This window comes from Talpa occidentalis, unplaced genomic scaffold, assembly GCF_014898055.3.
Source record: "Talpa occidentalis isolate TD23 unplaced genomic scaffold, MPIMG_talOcc4v2.1 talOcc4.7, whole genome shotgun sequence".
NCBI classification, from domain to species: Eukaryota; Metazoa; Chordata; class Mammalia; order Eulipotyphla; family Talpidae; genus Talpa; species Talpa occidentalis.
In genome coordinates this window covers 66,448,476-66,458,364 of record NW_023605083.1, presented here as the reverse complement: position 1 = coordinate 66,458,364, position 9,889 = coordinate 66,448,476, and the positions used below count along the sequence as shown (strand labels likewise).

General features: G+C 38.7%; 1 pseudogene; it reads right to left on the bottom strand.

Annotated features, from left to right (window-relative positions):
* Window positions 1-699: 699 nt before the first annotated feature.
* LOC119231434 (60S ribosomal protein L34-like) lies at window positions 700-1,050 on the bottom strand (annotated as a pseudogene).
* Window positions 1,051-9,889: the final 8,839 nt, after the last annotated feature.

Sequence of the window (9,889 nt, the reverse complement as noted above, 5' to 3'; positions counted from 1 at the left end):
AAATAAATAAATAAATATTTAAAAAAAAAAATTTGTCAGGCAAAAAACATATTTCGAAATTTCTTCTTAAAATACATTTTATTTTATGTAATTCTTACATCATTTTTCATTTTTGCACAATGTATGCAATTTCATTTTGGTTATATTCCCCACACAATTCCCACCCCCTTATTTTGACCCTAATCCCTCTTCTCTTCCCACGTCCACCCTTCCCCCCTCCCCGGTAGTGTGTCTCTGGTCTATAGTTGCTTGTTGATTTTGATTTTTTCTTTATTATAATTAGTCTTTTTCCTGGTCTCTTATTTAGGTTTTCTAAATTCCTGCTATGAGTGAGACCACCCCGTATTTTTCTTTTTCTTTCTGGCTTATTTTGCTGAGTATGATCCCTTCCAGCTCCAACCATGTTGCTGCAAATTGCATGTGTTTATCTTTTTTGATTGCTGAGTAATATTCCACTGTGTATATATGCCACAAAATTTCTACAATTATATATAAACTTACGTACATATTATGAATATGCTATTTACATCAAGAGAGTTATATAATTGCTTTTAATACTTTTAGTGTGCCTTGGGTATCTCAGTGAGCAATATGAATTATGTGGGTATTTCCTTTAAAGCCTCTGTTTCCTTTTTTCTTGCTCTTTGACCAGGCGTAGGTTGTATCTTTTTTTTTTTTTAATTCAAAAAAGCTTCATTTTTATTTAGCTTTCTGACTCTGTGCCTTCAACACTTTCACAACGATTTTCTGCTCCTCAATAAGAAAAGCCCGCTTGATCCTGTCCCGGACACATTTAGCACACATGGATCCACCATAGGCCGGGCTGACATGTTTTTTTTTGTTTTAGACAGTCTCATGAGGACTTTAGGTCTCACAGCACGAACCCCTCGAAGTCGGCCTGGGCACACACCGCATGCAGATTTTGGTGCTTTCCCAACCTTCTTGGTATAAAGGTAAACAATTCTATTGCTGTGGGTGCGGGACAGCCTAGTTTTGTTTGAGGCTGTATTGTAGGAGAGCCTACTGCGGTTAAGTCAAACGCTGGACCATCCTGAAGGCCTCCAGACACCATCCCCAGAAGAGGAAAGAGATCATAGGTCAAATATCGTAGGTTGTATCTTAAGGCCAGATGTATTTACAGTCACTCTGCTTTTAATAATTGTGGATATAATGAAATTTGTTGCCCCCCACATTGATTCTGGATGTTGCCTGCCATCCCACTGCTACAGAGACTTATAGTTGGAGATTCCTTGGATGATCCGGGTCTCTGGAATGAGAATCTCGGTGGGTACTGGCTACAACAGTCCTACACAAATAACTTTCTGTGGAGACCTCTTTTGAGCAGAGCTGGGGTGTCATCCCAAATTAACTCACCTTCTTTTTCTGGCTATAAACACTGAGTAATTTACCAGGTTGTTTTGTTTCATAAAAAAACAAAAACAAACAAAAAAAAAAAACAAAAAAAAACAAAACTAATTGCCTTTCCTCCTAATAACAAAATTAGATAATTTTGTTTTCCTTCCATTCACATTCATGGCATAAGGAATCCAAGAGGTTTCTATATATTAATTACTTAATGTTTTAATGATATCCTCTGCAACAACTACCACTTCGGTACAAACCACCAAAGTTTAGGGACTTAGGATATGATTTCACTCACAATTGCTAAGGTCAGCAAGTTGGGCTATGTTTTTGGGTTTTTTAAATTGTATATTTTTTACATAATGTTAACACAATGTTGCTATATATATAATTCAGAAGTACAGGTTCACATCTCTTTAGATGTATGTTATCACATCACACACACCAGCAATCCCACTTCTAGGTATTTACCCAAAGAATGCAAAAACACTAATTTGAAGAGATAGAGACACTCCTATGTTCACTGCCTCACTGTTTACAACATGCAGGTTATGATCTTATTGGGTATTTCTTCTGCAGGTCTCACTTGGGATCACTTACAATGACTGAAATTAACAGGTGATTGGATTAGAGCTGGAGGGTTTCAGAGGGTCCCACTCTCAGGTCTGGTGGCCGGCAAGCTATCAGTTGGGGTGCTTCCCTGGCAGGCAAGCTTCAACTCTTACCTATGTGGTTTCAGAACACAACAGAGAGAAAAGAATATATGCTCTGATGCATTAGCACTTTTCAAGCCTCTGTCACATTTGCTAATGCTTTGTTGGCCACAGCAGATCATATGGCCAAGCCCAAATTCAAAGGGTGGAGAAATAAACTCCACTTATTTATGGGAGGCATGCTGGAGATACACTGACCAGGCTGGATGCACAAGGATAGTAAAGTTGATGGCAAACAATTTACAATGTTTGGCAGTTAGTTCTCTGATGCTTCCTTTAATTCTTCACTTGCTGAATTCAATAATTCAGGGATATATGTACTAATTATCATCTTAGTATCTACTGACTGCAAAGATACAAATGGACCATGTATATGCCTAGATTTGGGCAAACGTATCCTCTAATTCTTGACCCTGGGAAATCAAACAATCTCAAACACACTTCTGGAAAGTTTAAAATTAGGTGTCCAGATTGGGTATTTGAGGAGCCAGTCATGACCCCTGGACATCTTTCTTGCCCTGAATCACTGTCCCCTCCCTCCTCACAACTCTCTGGTCCTAATAGAAACAGTGGATGCTGAGTCAACCTCCTTATTTACTTTAGCTACTAACACCCTTGGAAACATATTTCCAAACCACCTGACAGAAACATAGGTCGGGTCTTGTTTAAGTCTGCATCCCCAAACAGGTCATTGGGAGACACATAATACATGCTGAAGAGACATTTCAATGTACTGATTGGAAGCTAATACTGCCACTAAATCTTCCCATGGATTAATTTGTTTTTTCCTGGACTTTTATTACTTTTGTTGTAGACTTGCATTAGAGACTACTTTCAACCAAATATTGGGAAATTGCTCTATTAGTCACATCAGCAGAAAAACTGGGAGCGCCAAGTGGGTTCCTGTCATTAGAGAAATGCAAGCAGACTTTATGATTGTGTCCTTTGTCCCTTGTAAAGATGAGATTCTGTGATTCTGAGTTCCTTTCATTGTAGCCTAACTTTTGTCTCCTGTGTGATTTCGTACAATATCATCTGTGTGTGTGTGTGTGTGTGTGTGTGTGTGACAGAGACAGCGACAGTGGCAGGAAAACAGTGGCATTTTGTTTATTGATAGGAAGATTGTTTTAGTTAGGGTTCCTATAGCAAAAATTCCATAGACATGGTGGCTTAAACATAAAAGTATTTCTTAGTGTCCTGGAAGAAGAAATCTAAACTCCAGGTGCCAATCAGTTATGTTCCCCTCTTCTGGTTTGCAGATGGACATATTCTTGATGTACTTTCACATGGCAAAGGAAGAGCTACCTCTAGTCTCTTTATTTATTTTACTTGTACATATTTTACATTATTCTTCATTTTTGTACAATTTATGCTTTCTCCTCTCAGGTGCAGTCCCTGTAAAATTCCCACCATCAATTCACCTGTGCACCGTCACCATAGTCCCTTGTGCTCACCGCCATGGAGACTCTACCTTCATGAACTCATCTAAACCTAGTTACCAAAGGTCCTACTTCCAAATCTATCCCATTGCAGGCTAGGGTTTCAATTTAGGAAGGAGGTAAAAACATACAGATAAAAACCAAGATCATCATCACCTTTATTTTGGGGAGGAAATTTACCCCAAGCATCATGTAACTGAAAACATTCTATAAAGAGTTACATCCTCTGCTAAGTAAGACAGTCCCATAAAATATGACCAAATATGTGTTTTGAGTTTTTGCTGCTTTGGGCATAGAACTATTTTGAACAGTTTACAACTAGAGGCCTGCTAATAAAGCAAAACATTAGACTCTGAGAATGCAATTCTAGTCCAGGATCTTTGATGATATAGCTATATGAATTTAGAAAAATTACTTTCCCTTTGAGCCCCAGTTTTCTTTATTAATCTGAAGACAAGGAGTCATTTTAAGAGAAGCTGTGTCCCCCCTCAGATTTCAACAGCCTACATTAACTTTCCAGTAGGTGGATGGGGGCAACAATGTTTCCATTGCTAAGATGATCTCATGCATCCAAACCACCATTGATGAAATTGACCAGGAGAAGGCTGCGTCAACTTTCCTCCTAATACCACTTCCAGTAATAAATTTGGAATTATCTCCAGTAATGGGTGTGAGCTCAGCTTACTGGACCTGTTTTTCTCAGAAGAGCTTTAAGAAGAACTGCTCCTCATAGGCAGATGCCTGCTTTTATCATGCCATATATCAGCAAGTGAATGACCATGAAATCCCTGCCTTACTGTACCAGCCAAATGGATAAACAGGAAAATACAATGATCTCACAGCCAAATTACCACTGGCATTTACATTGCTCAAGAGGGAGAGGGGCCATGTGTTTGCATATTGTTTCTGGTTCCATTCATTCACCCATCAAGCATCTTTTTGTAGATTCCCTCTTTCCAGGTATTGTATGTATATGGGGGGAGGTGAAGGTATGAGTATGGAGACAAAATGATGAGCTATCTCTGGACCAATTATTCAAAGAACTTATAGACAAGTGGGAGGGGTAAGATGTACACAAAGAGAGAGTTTACTTTGTTCTTTGGCAAAGTCATTTTCACGTTGTTTGATAATTATTTGTCTCTTTGTTCCTCTGGAAAGCTATAACTGTTTTAGGGTAGGGACAGTGACTTGCTTGTTTTCCCTGGCTGTCCCAGTCTAGTTGCCTGCATCTGTTTCCTAACTCACTTCTAAGATAGAGTGTTAAATCAATCATATTCTCCCAGTGCTCTATGAGAAACAAAAGGGTAAAGACTAAACAAGTCCTACTCAACTTTATATTCTTTCATTTGTGCACAGATAGTGATAGGTCTCCTCCTATGTGTAAGGCACTTTTGTAGGCATAAAGTACTCAGAAATGAACAGAAAAACACATATTCTAGTGACAAAATCAGACAATATTTGAATAGAAAAACGACAGAATGAGTCAGAGGATAATAGGGCATTTTAGAGGAAAGGAAATCAAGCAAATGATAGGAAGACTGAGCATGGGGTGGGGGGTGTAGTGGCTGAAATTTTACATTACGTAGTCAGAGAAGGTCAGATGGAGGAAGGAACATTTAAGCTCCCCTTCCCCTCAAAAATGCTTGAATTTGAAGTAGATAAAGGAAGAGACAGGTTGGTAGACCATTCTGGGCAGAAGTAAGAACAAGTGCATAGCACCTCTAGAGAAGGGGACTCAGATCACATGGGGCTTGCAGGCCACTGGAAATATTGGACCTTCACTCTGAATGAGATCTCCTAATCAAAACACAGTTCTTGATACTAAAAAAAAAATGAAGTGTTGAATGAATTTTGATTTATATTCCTGATGCAGGCATAGTAGTCTCATTATCTCGGTTCTATACCCAGTTCCCCAGTAATAGGTATGACCTATTTCTACACTGGTTAGGTGAGGGGGCTGCAGTTAGATGGAGTATTAAGATGCACACAGACCTCAAGTTTGCATTATAGTAGCTATGATAGAGGAAGTAGCTAAGCAGACTGGGGTTCAGAGGACTGACAGATGGAATCAGTGACAGTAACAGTAGGCCCACGCTGACCTAAGAGTCAGCAATGGGTGTAAACTTTGGAGGAAAAGTGGGAACTGAAAATATAGATGAAGAGAGGGATATTCCAGGGGAAAGGAACAGGACACACAGAAGCATTAAGGACAGAACATGTTCAAGGAACATGGCACTGGTGAGTTTTGCTGCAGCAAAGGATAGGTAAAGGAGAAAAATAGGTAGATGTTATGTGTAGACTGTCTTGAGACCAGGTAACCCAGATTGAGTATAAAGCTCAAGTATCAGTTGGGAAAGAAGAACAGTGGGAGGTTTTGCTAAATCAGAAGCAATCAATAGCAACCAACTTAGGTCTAGTAAGGGAAGGAGAAACCAATCAGAGCTGTGATGAGGTCTGAACTAGGTCTGTGGCTGAAGCAGCAGGGGAACTGAGCGGAGGGTACACAGGAAATATGGAGGAAGCAGATCCCCATGATTTACCACACTGTACATGAGCAAAGGAATTCTCCCAGCCCACAGTCTCTGCAGGTTTTCCTAATAATTGTTTATGTTCAAATATTAATCAGCATGACTTGTTCGTTTCCTCTGTTGACTTTTCTTAGGGAACTGATGTAGAATAGTTTGAGAACTCCCACACTTTGAGAAATTCACATCAAAATGTGCCGTAGTTCAAGCAGATCCTTCTTAAATGCAAACCCCACATTAAGATTATTCAAGAGTAGCTGGAGTGTGAACACTTTCCAAGAAGGCCAGGAGTAGTGCAAATGTCTTGGCAAATGAAAAGTGATTTGCAAAGTGAAAGTGCTTTTGGCTTGTGATGTGCATGAAAACAGAATGAGCTTCTTCTGAGACATTTTACTCAAGAGGGACCATGTAGCAAGGACGTCAAGAGCAAGGGATTGGAAATACACAACTTGGGTTCAAATCAGTCATGACAGTTAAAGTGTGTGACTTTGAGCAAGTTTAATAACGTTTCTCCACTAGCTGACGAGTGAAAATGTCCCCTAAAGGTGTGTGCACATCCTGGAAGGTTCATATGGCCAGGCCAGATCCATGACTAGTCACATTCTCAGTGGTCCATATATGCAAACACGCATGACTATTATTGCCACCAAAAACCATTGTGGGGAGGGCACAATCTCTTTCATGGTTGTATGAAGGGCACTGTTTTGAGTACTTATGCAGTGAAACTCGCTACACACTTGGGCTACCTTGACAGGCAGGAAGACTAACACAAGGTCTAATAAGTGGCACGACTGGGAGATGAAGCCCAATCAAGCTGCTGTCTCTGCACGAAGATACCCCTTGGAAGCCACCTGGCAAAATTTCTCACTTCTTGCTCTACAGAGGAAACATAAGATCAACGAGATGAAATGGTTTTTCCACAGAGCTGACTAATGACAGACCTGAAACTAGTACCAGGTGTGTCTGACTTACAGACCAGGGTTCTTTCCATCTACCCCCTCAGCCACACCCCCACTGCCATGTTCTTTCCAAAATGAACCCACACCCCATCTTGCTCTGCGTAGGCTCTTCTGTTTACTAAAAGTCAAGGCATGATTGAAGAATTCCTTTCTTTCTCTACATAGTCATATCCCCCCATACAACCCCATGAATTTTCAGCCACTGCTTCAGTGTAAATGACAAGGATCACTGGTGACAAAATCAAGGTAGGGAGGTGGCTCAGCTGTCACTTAGGTTCCCACCGGACATGATTCACCAACAATAACATCCTTCCTTCCAGGCCCAGTGCCACCTCTCATTTTCCATCTCAAGCCTGATTTTCTTGGGAAGGGTTTCCTGGTTAGACAAACTTGTGTGTAATGTGTGGGCTGGATGGGGGAGGGTTAAAATAGCCTGGCCACAAAGGTTACTTCCAAGCTTAGTCTCCTGAGTTCTGATCTCATTCATTTGTATTGAAAACTATGCCCTGTCCAGACAGATCTCCTGAGAGTGGGATATTAGGTTGTAGGAGTAATTAACTTTCCAGAATTAACCTGAGGTCAGAAACACCTTTTTGGGGCCTGACATATGATATCTCCTTCTTAAATTAGATGTCCAGTCTCCTAAATTCAAACCTCACCACTGATAGTTAACTTCAACCTCTTCTGGTCTGAGCACATTGAATTGTTGCATTTCATTTCGAACTCTGTATTTATTTTTCAAAATGAAAGTGTATTTATTGATTGCTTCTTAATATAAGAAGTAATATTTGCTTATTTTAAGACATTCAAGGAGAAGTGAAGTATATAAAGTAGAAACTCAGAGTCCATTACCTATAATTCTACTCCAGAAATAACCACAATTAATGGATTGAACTCACAGGCTTTTTCTGTATGTTTGACTGCATTGTTTTTTTCCTTTGATTTATGATGCACAGAAAAAGGATGAGGTGTCCCTGAGACATTTTCCTCAGAGAGAGTATTATCCATAGGAAAATGAAATCATTTTAGTAGATACATAATGTTTTGTAAACTATTTTTGGTTTTAAACAGGTTAAGATTTTCCTTCTATATCAGTATTTATAAATTTACTTTTTCTTTTCTAATATTCTTTGGTTTATCTCTTGCTGATTCATTCAGTAATTCTTTATTTTCTAATAATATTTACTGAGCACCTAATGTATCAAGCATTATTATAGAGTTGCTGATTGAGATTGAGTTTTTACTGTCATATAATCTATATAAGATTTATCAGTGTTACTGATTATTTTAATTTTATAATGTAATTGTATGAAGTACATTTACATTATTGTGTAACTATCACAGCTATACATCTTTGGAAATTTTTCATGTTAAACTGTATCCATTAAGCAATAACTCCTCATTCTCTTTCTTTCTGGTCTTTGGCAACCATCATTCTACTTTCCATCTCCATGAGTCTGACTACAGGTACCTCATGTAGATGAACTCACATATTTGTCTTTTTGAGTCTGATTTATTTCTCTTAGCATAATGCCTTCAAGATTCACTCATGTTGTCAGAATCTCTTTCCTTTTTGAGGATGAATAATAGTCCATTTTATGGATAAACCACATTTTTTATCCATTCATTAGCTGATGAACACTGGGGTTGCTTCCACCATGTGGCTGCTGGGAATAATGCTGTTATGAACTTGACTGTACAAATATCTTATGGCTCTCTGCTTTCGACTTTTGTCAAGACATGCCGAGAAGTGGAATTGCTAAGTCATAAGGCAGTTCCTAATTTAATTTTTTAGGAACTAGCATACTATTATCCACAGCAGTTATACTATGTTATATTCCCACCAGCAGTATACAAAGAGTTTCAATTTCTCCTCATTCTTGTCCAAACTTACTGCATATTTTGATAATAAACATCCTAATGAATCAAAAGTAGCATCTCATCATGGTTTTGATTTACATTTTCCTAATTATTAGGGATTTTTGACTGTCTTCTCTTGTGCTTATTGGCCATTTGTAAACCTTTGGACACTTGTCTATTCAAATCCTTTGCTCATGTCTTAATCAGGTTATTTTTTGCTTGAATTGTATGAGTTCCTTATATTTTTTGGACACTAATCCTTTACCAGATATAGTTTTATAATTATTTTCTTCCAGTCTCTGGATGAACTTCCATTCTGTTGATAGTGTCCATTGAGGTACCATTAAAAAAATTGATGAAATCCAATATATCTTTTTTTCCTGATTGAATTTTAAATAAGATGTCAGTCTATGCTTTTATGGGATTTGCATTTTAGTGAGGGAGACATAAAAACATTACTGTAGGTAATTAAAGCTAATGTTAAAGGCATAAGCCAAATTTACCTAGGTTGTCTGGTAGAGAAGAATTCCTAAGAACCTGAAGATGGGATAAACAGGAGGTAGGTAGGCAGGAATATTAGAAGTATTAGAGGGAACCTTCCAGGACACACACACAGATGTGTGGAGGCCCTGAAGGAGGTAAAGAAAGCATAACGATCACCAAATGTAGTCAGAGCAGAGCAGAGGAGACCAGAAGGTCATGTATTTATAATCAGGGTCAGTATGTTACAAATGACTTTTATTTGAATTAAAAAGTGTGCATGGCACAGGGGTAAGGGGTGGGAGTATGTATCAAAAGGCTGTAATGGCTTATATCAAAAAGGAAAACTGGGAACAATACTAACTTTGGTGATAATTAGATCTTGACACTAAATCATGTTGCTTAGATGCTCCTTAACTCTCAAGTCTATTCCCCTCTTTATCTTGGCTACATTTTCTACAGTTAACAGAATCTTCATAGGTATTAGGGGTTCAAAGATTTTAGCCACTGATGACTCCATATAGCTTCCTTGCAACAGATTCCAAAAAAGG